This window comes from Anabrus simplex, chromosome 11 (genome assembly GCF_040414725.1).
Source record: "Anabrus simplex isolate iqAnaSimp1 chromosome 11, ASM4041472v1, whole genome shotgun sequence".
Taxonomy (NCBI): Eukaryota; Metazoa; Arthropoda; class Insecta; order Orthoptera; family Tettigoniidae; genus Anabrus; species Anabrus simplex.
In genome coordinates, this window is record NC_090275.1 from 41,589,369 (window position 1) to 41,602,796 (window position 13,428).

The following is a 13,428-nucleotide window of genomic DNA, read 5'->3' on the forward strand; positions in this document are numbered from 1 at the left end:
TATGGCGACGAAGGGATAGGAAAGACCTAGGGTTGGGAAGAAAGTGGCCGTGACCTTAAGGTACATCCCCAGCATTTGCCTGTGTGAAATGGGAAACCGCGGAAAACCATCTTCAGGGCTGCCAACAGTGGGGTTCGAACCCACTACTCCCGAATGCAAGCGCACAGCCGCGCGCCCCTAACCGTACGGCCAACTCGACCGGTGTACCTTAATTAAGGCCACGGCCGATTCCTTCCCACTCCTATCCCTTTCTTATTCCAACGTCACCATAAGACCTATCTGTCTCGGTGCGACGTAAAGCAGTAAACCTAGTGTAGATACACACTATTTGCCCATAGCTTTGCAAACTACATTCATTTCCATCTTACCAAGTAAGATAATACAAGGTTCGAACCCCACTGTGGTTCCCCATTTTCACACCAGGCAAATGCTGCGACTGTACCTTAATTAAGATCACGCCCATTCCGAGCCCTTTCCTGTCCCATCGCCGCCATAAGACCTATCAGTGTCGGTGCGTCATTAAAATAGACAGAAAAGGAAAATAAGAAATAAAAGGGCCGATGTGCATAGGTGTAGCCTACTTCGATTTCAATCGTGCAGAACAAATGACACACATCATTACAGGGCCTACTATTATCAACATTGCATAACGTGCTCATGCTTCGTTAGCTGGATATTCGTTGTCTGTTTAATAAATGAGATAGACTCGATACTTAGCCTCCTGCAAGTTGTGACGTCACGTCCACTCTCCTCGCTCAAACAGGTTCATGGTACAACCTTTAGTCACGACGTGGACTTGACAGTGACTGCTCTTCTTGAGAAGGTGAGTAGACCTGCTTTTTAATGCAACTGCATAGTATTCTGTTAGTCTGACTGTAGTATTGGTGGATACAATGTTCTAAAGGCAAGCAGGCTATGTCAAACTCATCACGCGTATAGTTCCAAGGCCCGCACAGCAAAATGAGAATAACTATTGAGGTTTGCCGTATTTCTTTTATAGGACCTTAATACCGGATAGACAGGCTCATTCAACTACGATGTTCGCCTCAAATAACTCGTGAAACGTTCAAGATATCGACATTCTGGTTTCGTTTTGAGTAATTATATCAAGGGGCTAATAATTAAGGAGCGTCGGTACAAAAACCGGTATATCCACTTTGACAGCACCCGAGTTATCGTGTTTCAGGGAGGAGTTATGGGTTAAACACATATATGATACCACAAAAAAATACACAGTTCTAGACTTTCAGGGGAGCAACACAATGGTGAAAACGTCCTAGGGATATGAGCTCCAAATGTTAAAAATAAAATATAATAAAATATGAGAATATATTCTTTATTTGTTCCTAAATTTTACCGGGCGAGTTGGCCGTGGCGGTTAGGGGCACGCGGCTGTGAGCTCGCATCCGGGAGATTGTGGATTCGAACCCCACTGTCGGCAGCTCTGACGATGGTTTTCCGTGGTTTTTCATTTTCATTTTCACCACGCACATGTAGAATACACCCGCGGTATCCCCTGCCTGTCGTAAGAGGCGAATAAAAGGCGCCCAAGGGGCTCTCAACTTGGGAGTGTGGATTGGCGACCACGGGGCCCTTAGCTGAGTCTTGGCATTGCTTCCACTTACTTGTGCCAGGCTGCTCACTTTCGTCTATCCTGTCCGACCTCTCTTGGTCAACTCTTGTTCTTTTCCGACCCCGACGGTATTAGAGCATTCGAGGCCTAGGGAATCTTTCATTTTCACGCCCTTCGTGGCCCTTGCCTTTCTTCGCCCGTTACTTCATTTTTCGAAGTGACGGATCCCTTCTTTCTCCTTTTTTCTCTTTCTCTACCCCCTGTGGGTGAGGGACGCAGATGAAAAATACACCCACGGTATCCCCTGCCTGCCTGTCGTGAGAGGCGACTAAAAGAGGCGACCAAGGGATGATTGTCTTAGAACCATGAAACTACTTTCGATTAGTACCATCACGCGGGGAACACCACAGGTCGCCTTTACTTGCGAGTAGTACCACTATATTTGGTACGAAATAGGTTTGTGATTAGTAGCAACAGAGAGTGGTTCCCCTGTGGGTTTCCATTACCCGTGAGTCGTACCCATGTGAGCAACACCGCGGGTCTGGGCGTTGCTTGTAAGTTGTACCACTATATGAGCGACAGAGTGGGTCTGCGTTGCCTGTGATTAGTACCCACTATGTGAGGAACACCACGGGAATACCGGCACCCGTGACTAGTACACCTAGGTGAGGAACCTCATCGGTTTGCGTTGGCTATGAGCGGTGCCACTGTGTGAGAAACACCATAGGTCTGCGTTACCTGTACGACGTACAATACTTGTGAGTAGTACCATCATGTGTGGAACACCGTGAATCTTCGCTACTTTTTTTTAGTACCCCAACATGACAAATACCATGGTTCTACTTTACTAGCGATAAGTACCATTCTGTGTGGCCATTGACCTCGATTTTGACCCCTTTAGACATCAAGCATCCTCGATTCAGAATTGTGCTTTATACGTGGTCAGTAATACTATTATTTATGATCTTTTTTGAGTCGGATCCACTGGTTTTTTTGGGTTCATGTCCATCCATTCATTCTTCATGGCATTTTTTATTTTGGTTAGTGGATGATTTTGAACTTTTTGTTTGTCATTTCATTTCGTACCATTAGGGGCCGATGACCTCGATGTTAGGCGTCATCATCATCATCATCATCATCAATTAAGGCCACGGCCGCTTCCTTCATTCTTAGACCACCGAGCTTGATAGCTGCAGTCGCTTAAGTGTGACCAGTATCCAGTATTCGGGAGATAGTAGGTTCGAACCCCACTATCGGAAGCCCTGAAGATGGTTTTCCGTGGTTTCCCATTTTCACACCAGGCAAATGCTGGGGCTGTACATTAATTAAGGCCCACTCCCAGCACCTTCAAATACCACCGGACTGAGCCAAGATCGAACCTGCCAAGGTGGGGTCAGAAAGCCAGCGCCTCAACCGTCTGAGCCATTCAGCCCGGCGTTTAAAAAAAAAAGTTTGATACAGCTATCCAAGACTCACAATTTGAAACCTTTCTGGGCCCTTTATCCCTTCAACTTTCGGCACAATTTAGGACATTGCTTAATTTTACACAAAGACTATGGCACTGTGTTTACATTAGAAAAGAAGGCATGTATTGCGGAACATTAAATCGTCGTACAGAAACGTGCATGGTATTGTAGACGTCAAAGTATATATATATATATATATACAGGGTGTTAGGTGTATACGTGCAGATATTTCTTGTAGCAATAGAGAACGATGTCACGAACCACTATATATCAAACTTTTAGTAATCAGCGGAAGTTATTTTCGAAAGCAAAGGGGTACGATGTTTTTAGAATAGGTAGTATGCCTTGTTCTGCGAATGAATAGCTTTCCGTTGATAACAGGCAAGTCACGCGCCACCCGTGCCAAACCGGTTTCTGTTTATGTTTCAGAGCAAATGTACTACTGTAACGAGATGTTACGTAATATACTTGCTGTTGTAACCAAGGTTGAAGTTTACAGAACACAACTTTTATTGCTTCACTTTATGATATTTACACAAATAACTGAAATTTATTTTGAAGCAAAAAGGAATATTGAATCTTGAGAAAAGTCTGTCTTTATACAATATGTACAGGTTTGCAGTCTTTATATACACTTCTATCTTGAAAAGATAGTCTTTGTGAATTGACACGTTGATAGTCGAGAACTATCTGGCACACTAACATAAATGTTCATGAGAGTCCTTGTTTGTTGAAGTGCCTGAATTCCTAAAAAGCAAGTTCAATTGATTGAAGAAATTCCACCTAGCGAAACTAAGGGAGCTTGCATATATTAGGGAATGAAAATGGCTTGTAAAAGAATTACGGAACATAGGCAGCGGAAACAGGTAAGGGAGCGGTGACCAGAGGTGAAACCTCGTACTGCCAGAAATTCAGTCCACCTGGTCGAAGCACATTTTCAAGAGGAGTAGCCTCCGTGCTCGACGTAGGGTGTATTCTGGAGCTGGACACCGGGGCAAGTGGGCGAGTAAGCAGGCAGGGAGCTCCTATTTATAGTACACTCGATGGTCAGGCACGCGCACTGAGGGCTGCGCGTCGAAGCTAGCAGAATGATACACAGGCGCGCGTTCAGCTGGCTGGCGGAGCGAGAAAGGGAGCGCCGGACATACAACACCCTCCCCTCCTAAATACGCCGGTACGGCGTGAAACGGCGGCGGCGCTGGCGGCGACTGCGATGCTGGGGCGGAGCTGCTGGTGTCTCGGTTGTATTGTCCGGAGCTGGAACTGGGCGGAGAGGCGCTGTCTCGTCCTGAAAGGAACCCATTGTTATTAAATGATCTAAAGCGCGTTCAGCAATAGATTTATCAGGTTTAGCAATAGCATCAATAGCTGGACAGGGGCGGTAGCGCAGACGTATCTGATCTTGATGGCGGCAGATACGTTTCTCCGTAGTCTGTATCTCGTATAGACGATGACCCAAAGATCTGCAGATGACTCCAGGTATCCAGAGTGGATTGGATTTGAATGTCCTGGTGTAGACCTTGTCGTTGAGGGAGAACTTCGTTGGTGAGGTCTTATGCTGGGCCGGAAGAGGCTGTAACAGAGAAAGTAAAGTTCTGTGAGGTCGTCCATGGAGCTTCTGTGCAGGAGTGATATTATCAGCGCCGGGTAGAGTTCTGTAGTTGTTTAAGAGTTGGAGCAAGGCTTGGTCTTTAGTTAAGCCTGAAGAGACAGCTTTCTTCATACTTCTTTTAAATGTTTGTACGAAGCGTTCAGCTTCACCATTAGATTGAGGGTGAAAAGGTGGTGCTAGGATATGACGAATGCCATTATGTGTACAAAAGTTCTGAAAAGCAGTAGCTGTAAATTGAGGTCCGTTGTCTGAAATGAGTACTTGTGGTAAACCTTCTGTAGTAAAGATTTTCTGGAGAGCACGAATGGTAGCTTCGGTTGTAGTAGTCGAATGCATATCCACGACATATGGAAAGTTTGACAGTGAATCGATGACTATTAACCACATGGAATTGAGGAAAGGACCTGCGAAATCGATGTGAACTCGTTCCCATGGAGTAGTAGCAGGAGGCCATGAAGCAAGATCAGAAGACGGGGCGTTCTGATTCGTTTGACATTGCTCACAATGACGTATTAGCTTTTCGATGGCGGCATCAATACCGGGCCAGTAGCAGTGTTGACGGGCGAGTTGCTTTGTTCTAGAGATACCCCAATGGCTTTGGTGTAATAATTCGAGAACTTGTTTCTGTAGGCTAAGTGGGATAACCACTCGGAAGATGGTGCCTGCTTCTAGTAGTACAACTCCGGCACGAGTCGTGAGACGATGCTGCATACGATGATAAGGTGCCAGGTGGGCAGGAAGTGTGCTCTGAAGAGGCCAACCGTTGCGGATGTAAGTACGTACAGTAGCAAGTGTACTGTCGTTATCTGTAGCTTTAGCTATGCAGGTAGCATCAATAGGAAAACTGGATACAGTATCTTCAAGTTCTATGTCCAACTGAAGACATTCAGATTCTTGAGAATCGAAGGCAGTATCAGGACCAACGGGTAAGCGGGAGAGGGCATCAGCATTACAATGCTGGGATGTGGCTCGATATACAATCTGATAGGAATAATCAGAAAGGAACATGGACCATCTTTGAAGCTTTCTGAGGGAATTCTCTGGGATCTTATTACCAGGATGGAATAAGTGTACGAGAGGCTTATGATCGGTAATGATCAGGAAATGGTTGCCATAAAGATATTCATTGAAACGGCGAATACCAAAGATGATGGCTAGAGCTTCTTTCTCTATCTGTGAGTATCGACGTTGATGGTCATTAAGTGTTTTCGAAGCGAAGGCGATGGGGCGTTCTTGTCCATGACGATCCTTCTGGGAGAGAACGGCACCGACACCATAGTCTGAAGCGTCAGTAGCTAGCGTGATGATCTTGTCGGGCTGAAAATGAGTGAGTTGTATAGCTTGAATTAAGGCGTTGTTGATTGTTTTCCATGCCTGTTGGCATTGCGGAGTCCACTGAAACTTAACACCTTTTTTACGTAGAGCGTTTAATGGAGCTGCCACTGTAGCGAAGCGTGGAATGAACTTATTATAATAGTTCGCTTTGCCTATGAAGGACTGAAGCTGCTTGAGGTTCTGAGGTGCTGGCATGTTTACTATCGCGGAGACATTCTGCATACTAGGACGAATTCCATTCTTATCAAGTATATGTCCGAGGTAGTGAACTTGAGGCTGAAAGAAGGTACATTTAGCTAGATTCGCTCGTAGGCCATTGTCTTTCAATTTCTGGAGAAGAAGGCGGAGATTGGTTAGATGTTCCTGATGATCTTTTCCAGTAACAATAATATCATCCAGGTAGTTAGCACAACCGGGAATGGAGGCGGTGAGTTGAGCCAAATAGCGCTGAAAAATAGCCGCTGAGGATGAAACACCAAAGGGGAGCCGCTGGAGCTGGAGCAGTCCTAGAGGAGTGTTGAGTGTGAGAAATTTCTTAGATTCTTCGTCTAAAAGTAGCTGGAGATATGCTTCTTTAAGATCAACTCGAGAGAAGAATTGTCCACCAGAGAGACGACGGAATAAGTCTTCTGGACGTGGAATAGGAAAAATATCGGTGTCGAGTTGTGCGTTGACTGTAGATCGAAAATCGCCACAAAGTCGAACATTACCATCAGGTTTCTTGATTATCACGAGTGGAGTAGCCCATTGACTAGAAGTAACTGGTACTACAATTCCAGTTTGTATCCATCTTTCTAATTCTTTCGTGACCTGGTCTTGAAGTGCTAGGGGTACTGGACGGGCTTTGAGGAAGCGAGGCTTAGCTCCGGATTTCAGCTGTATGTGAGCTGTATAGTCTTTTGCTGTTCCGAGCTGAGAGTCGAAGACTTCAGGAAACTGCGCTAGGAGAGCGGTAACGTCAGAAGTAGGATGCAATGTAGATACGACGTTAACGTTGTCATGTATCTGGAAACCAAATAAGTTAAATAGATCCATGCCCATAATGTTTGATGCAGTGTAGTTGTTAACTACGAGAAGAGGAAGAGCCTTCTGAATTCCTTTATAACTAGCCTGAAGCTTAATTTGACCTTTGATGTCAATTTTCTTCTTGTTAAATGTCACGAGCTGGATGTCAGCTGGAGAGCATGAAGGTGAACCTAAGTCGTGGTAGGTAGTCAGGTTAATAATAGAGACAGGTGATCCAGTGTCTAATTGAAAATCGACAGATCGATCAGAGAATGAGAGAGGAATGATGATTTTGTGAGAATCCTTTGTGGGAAGAATAAGATTGATCTGATCAACTTCCATGTCTTGGCGGGGCTGTATATGCTTCCGGCGCGCTGCAGTAGTCTTAGCAGGGCGGGGCGAACTTTGACAGACAGTCTGAATGTGTCCAAGTTTATGACATCGTTCACAAGTAGCTTTGAAAAAACGACAGTCACGACGTTCATGATGCTTGAAACAACCTCGGCAGGAAGGCAGGAGTTTCGAGGTGCTTTTAGAATTGGGCGTCCGTGTAGCATTACTAGAGGGAACCTGGCGAGAATGCTTGGTGGAGAGCGCCTTATCCGTACGGTTCATTGTAGCAGAGGACTTGCGGGCCTGAGGCGAGACTTGGGCAACTTCGTGTGGAGAAGCTATGGCTGCGGCAGTCTTGGTAGTAAGCTCATAGACCGTAGCAATACGCTGGACGTCTTCTAAAGAAGGGTTACTCTGCTTGACAGCGTCAAAACGTATTTTGTCTTCAGGAGTATGTAAAATTATCATGTCCCGAATGAGAGAATCAGTGTAGGATGAACCACAACCGTCCTTGGAGCAGATGAACTGGCAGGATTTAGCTAGACCACGCAATTCAGTTATCCATTCAGTATGTGTCTGATGGGGTTGCTTTCTGCTCTGAAAAAATTTATAGCGAGCAGCCACTATGTGAGGAGCTTTGGCATAGTGTTCCGTGAGACGGGCCAAGAGCTGCGTGAAGGGTACCTCAGATAAGTGTTCTTCTGGACTTAATTTACGTAGTAATTCACACGTAGCATTGCCAACCGAACTAAGAAATAGTGCGCGGCGGCGTTGATCATCTGTGACAGAATGGCAGATGAAATGCTGTTGCAAGCGGGCTAAATAAACTGACCATTCTTCCTTAGCCGGATCAAAAGCAGAGAACGGAGGAATAGCTGATGGCTGTGTAGATACAGAAATAGCTTGAATAGCCTGAATTAATGCTGCCTGTTGTTGTTGCATAAATTGTTGTTGTTGCTGCTGTAAGGCTTGGAAAACCGTAGCTAGTTGTTCCGCAGTAGCCATTGCGAGATGCGTGCAAGAAAGAGTAAGGTAAGCTGTGTGTCAGAACTGGTTGGAGTGTCGTTGTGGTTTAGCACGTCGCCGTAGAGTTGACAACTGGGCCCGTTGAATTGTAGTGTTGGTTTCGTGTATACCTCGTCGCTATAGAGTTGGCAACTGGGGTCGAAGAATTGTAGGTTGTTGCGTTTTTACCTCGTCGCCATAGAGTTGTGTTGTAACCAAGGTTGAAGTTTACAGAACACAACTTTTATTGCTTCACTTTATGATATTTACACAAATAACTGAAATTTATTTTGAAGCAAAAAGGAATATTGAATCTTGAGAAAAGTCTGTCTTTATACAATATGTACAGGTTTGCAGTCTTTATATACACTTCTATCTTGAAAAGATAGTCTTTGTGAATTGACACGTTGATAGTCGAGAACTATCTGGCACACTAACATAAATGTTCATGAGAGTCCTTGTTTGTTGAAGTGCCTGAATTCCTAAAAAGCAAGTTCAATTGATTGAAGAAATTCCACCTAGCGAAACTAAGGGAGCTTGCATATATTAGGGAATGAAAATGGCTTGTAAAAGAATTACGGAACATAGGCAGCGGAAACAGGTAAGGGAGCGGTGACCAGAGGTGAAACCTCGTACTGCCAGAAATTCAGTCCACCTGGTCGAAGCACATTTTCAAGAGGAGTAGCCTCCGTGCTCGACGTAGGGTGTATTCTGGAGCTGGACACCGGGGCAAGTGGGCGAGTAAGCAGGCAGGGAGCTCCTATTTATAGTACACTCGATGGTCAGGCACGCGCACTGAGGGCTGCGCGTCGAAGCTAGCAGAATGATACACAGGCGCGCGTTCAGCTGGCTGGCGGAGCGAGAAAGGGAGCGCCGGACATACAACACTTGCCAAACTGGTTTTATGTTTACGAGCAACTGAAGTACGATAGCAGCTGAAGGCTGCTACCGGTGTACGTACCTACATTTCGTGCTTCCTGCCGGGCTGTATGGCTCAGACGGTTGAGGTGCTGGCCTTTTTACTCCAACCTCGCAGGTTCGAACCTGGCCCAGTCCGGTGGTATTTGAATGTGCTCAAATACGTCACACTCGTGCCGGTCGATTTAGTGACACGTAAATAGAACCCCTGCGAGACCTCATCGTCTCCGAAAACCGTAAACGTAACGCAAATACCATCATCATTATTATTATTATTATTATTATTATTATTATTTTTATTGACTACTCGCCAATAATGTCTGCCCAGAAAATACTTCTCATCGTTTATAACTATGGATCTCGACAGTTGTATAATGTCCTAAATATGATGATTTTCAAAATTGGCTTTACGTCGCACCGACACAGATAGGTCTTATGGTGACGATGGGAGAGAAAAGGTGTAGAAGTGAGAAGGAAGCGTTCGTGGCCTTAATAAAGGTTCAGCTCCAGCATTTTCCTGATGTGAAAATGGGAAACCACGGAGAACCATCTTCAGGGCTGTCGACAGTGGAGTTCGAACCCAGTATCTCCCCAATGAAAGTTCACAATTTCGCGCCCCTAACCGCACGACCAACGTATTCCAAGCTCTAATGCCGGGCTGAGTACCTCGGACGATAGTTCGCTGGTATTCTGATCCCATCTTGGCAGGTTCGATGGAGGCTCAATTCGGGGGTATTTGAAGGTGCTGAAATACGCCAGTTTCGTGTCTGTAGATTTACTTGCATTAAAAAAAGTCCTGCGGTACAACATTCCGGCGCCTCGGCGTCTCCAAAATCTGTCAAAGTAATTATTAGGACGTAAAAAATTACATTATTATTTCGTGCTTACAAACGAAAAGCATATGTGTAATGGTAAAATAAAGTATAACGTACTGCTTCCTTTGCAGTGCTTAATAAATTTATCAAAATAAAAGTGGCCAGTCTGAGTTGCTCAGACGGTTAAAGCACTGGTTTCTTGGTTCCAACTTAGCAGGCTCGATCTTGGGTCAATCCGGTGGTATTCGAAGGTGTCGGTAGATTTACTGGCACGTAAAAAGAACTCCTGTGGGACTAAATTAGGCTACAGCGCCTCCAGAAACAGTACGAGTAGTTAGTGGGACATAAAGCAAATAACATTACCGGTATTATTACTATTACTATTATTATTATTATTATTATTATTATTATTATTATTATTATTATTCAGTCTTATTATTATTGCTACTACTCATATTGAACTACTTCTTATTACTCTTTTCCTCGTCTGAGTATTATTATTATTATTATTATTATTATTATTATTATTATTATTATTATTATTCACCTGTTCATATTTTCGTCTTATTCCTCTTTTTACTCTCCTTTTAAGTCGTATACTTCTTATTCATATTTGATATTTTGTTATTAATATTATTGTTATTTTTATTATTTAGATTTAGTTTATTTCGTTTATTTATAACTTCTCTTTAGCTTCACGTGACACAATACTTTTTCCGTCTTTAATTCACCTTTTGTGTCGTGTGCCGGTACATCTATGTTTCTGTCTGTGCTTCAAGACAGTGCTGCAAGGTCTGTGTTTGTTTTCCCAGCCCGGATTGCGTTTCGTTTCTCATGTGTCACAATTACATCTTACGTTCTGTTACATGTTTAAGTTTGACCTTGTGATACATCACCTTTAATCTGCTCTGTAGCCTTTAAGAGTGTAGCATGGTCAATGACCTCAGTGCTTGTTTTGTTCACATAACTGGACTAAGAACGCGTCTCAATCGGCCCAGCAAGTTCAAGGCCAACCACTTCTCTCTGTTTGTTTGTTTATTTACCAATGTATGTATGTATGTCAACACTGTACTATGTCAACATCGTACCATGAAAATTTACTCAATAAACGGGGTGTTTGGGGGGACCTCTGTCCTGGGTGGGGTGCTCTGCGGACCTCCTCTTGGGTCCGTGTTGTTGCTGCGGTTATCTCTCTGCGCGGTCAGGTATTTACTAACAGGGCCGATGACCTCGATGTTAGGCCCCTTTAAACAACAAGCATATTTACTAACGTATTCAATTCAATTTATTGTATGTACAAGACATACGTCCAACTTGAATTATTTCATCCTCACAACTCTACTTTCTTACTACATGGCCCATGAGCTACACGCATAGCTGAAGGCCCACCCACTCCTCCACGAGGTCTGGGAATGAAATAACTAATTTGATTGAATTTTTTCCTATTTCAGTAGTGATGAATATAACACAAGCATTTTATTGAATTTTTATACGTGTTAATGATGATGATGGTGATGATGATGATGATTGCTGTTTTAAGGTCATCGGCCCTTAAAAGAGCCTTTTGTTTTAACTCGTAGTGAATAAGAAACAAAATATAAATTGCTCGAACACACGTAAAAAACCAAAACCACATGCAGGGTAGAATTGAGGAACTGCCAAAATGCGTTCAAGGTCAATGTCTAGAGTTTTAACAAGCACGTCTTCCCTGTGTTGTGTTCAGCTTTCGGCACGTACAAGTCACTCGCGCACTGAAACTCTCGATTTATAATTTTTGTTACCGGTACTTCAATTTCACTGCTCGGATTTATGAGAATATCGAACTATCGGGACTCAAAATACTATATCGATACTGTACTGTACTCCCAAGTCATTACGGGGCAGAAATGGCGTAACATCTGACATACCAAAGCGAAACTCGTAGCAATTGTTCACAGTGACCACCCTGGGCTTCTCTGCAGGCTTCACTTCTCCGAATGCAGTTGCGACGCATTCGAGACAAGGAACCTGTGTTGTTTAGAATATCCTCTGGTGCCGAAAAATTATGTTTACAGAGGTCATCCGAAGTGGTTACTTCAGTTCAGTATACTTTGTGTTTCATGTCCCGCCAGACATAACAATCCACTGGAATAAGGGCTGGCCAATTGATAGTTCCACATCGTCCTGTCTACCGTTGAGGAAATGTCTGCACCATCGTGTAAAATCCACGTGGTTCGGCGTAGTCGAAGCGACACATCCTCTGAAAGCTCCAGTAACGTACTGCCTCTACATTAATAAAAAGATGTAACCGACCTCCAACTACACCCATCCAGATGTTAATTAGAAGCGGTGCTGGAAATCGCCTTGTCCTATTGAATGGAGATGTTCCACAGCTCATGAGTGGGGTATAGTGGGTTCGAACCCCTCTGTTGGCAGCCCTAAAGATGGTTTTCCGTGGTTTGCCATGTTTACACCAGGCAAATGCTAGGGCTGTAACGTCATGAAGGCCACGGCCGCTTCCTTCCCTCTTCCTTGTATATCCCTTCCAATCTCCCCATTCCCCCGCAAGGCCCCTGTTCAGCATAGAAGGTGAGGCCGCCTGGGCGAGGTACTGGTCATTCTCCCCAGTTGTATCCCCCGACCCAATGTCTCACGCTCCCGGTCACTGCCCTTGAGGCGGTAGAGGTGGGATCCCTCGCTGAGTCCGAGGGTAAACCTACCCTGGAGGGTAAACAGATTAGGAAAAAGAAGAATAAGCCTTCTATTAGAAATGCCCGGCGGCAATTCCACAGTAGACCGAGCTCGATAGCTGCAGTCGCTTAAGTGCGGCCAGTATCCAGTATCGGGAGATAGCAGATTCGAACCCCAATGTCGGCGGCCGTGAAGATGGTTTTCCATGGTTTCCCATTTTCACACCAGTCAAATGCTGGGGCTGTACCTTAATTAAGGCCACGGCCGCTTCCTTCCCACTCCTAGCCCTTTCCTGTCCCATCGTCGCCATAAGACCTATCTGTGTCGGTGCGACGTAAAGCAACTAGCAAAAAAATCCACAGTAGCTATTTTTCCTTCGAGCAATGTTCACGCATGGTTACAACTACGGTTTTTGAAATCTGTCTCATTAATAACAATATGACTGAATACTTACAGCCTTTTCTTTCAGTGTCCACCGTCATTTCATTGACCTGAAAAGTTTATGAATAAGCATAGACAACTCGCATTGTCTATTGTCAGAAATTCATCGTAGCCTGTCGCAATAACAGCACCGAAATGTTGCGCTCATTTTTCATTTACGTATTAACTATTTCCTTTCATTTTGTCAGCTTGGATCACTGAGTATTGCCATTGACGTCTTATGAATCACACACACCTACACAATACTTGATTCGC

General features: G+C 44.4%; 1 protein-coding gene across 1 annotated transcript in view; it reads left to right on the forward strand.

Moving 5' to 3' along the window:
- Positions 1-795: 795 nt before the first annotated feature.
- Positions 796-13,428, forward strand: part of LOC136883051 (xanthine dehydrogenase/oxidase) — a 149,813-nt gene continuing 137,180 nt past the window's right edge. Inside the window, exon 1 of the mRNA XM_067155193.2 lies at positions 796-823. The gene's annotated coding sequence lies outside the window, so the exon portion shown is untranslated. The remainder of the gene's footprint in view (positions 824-13,428) is intronic.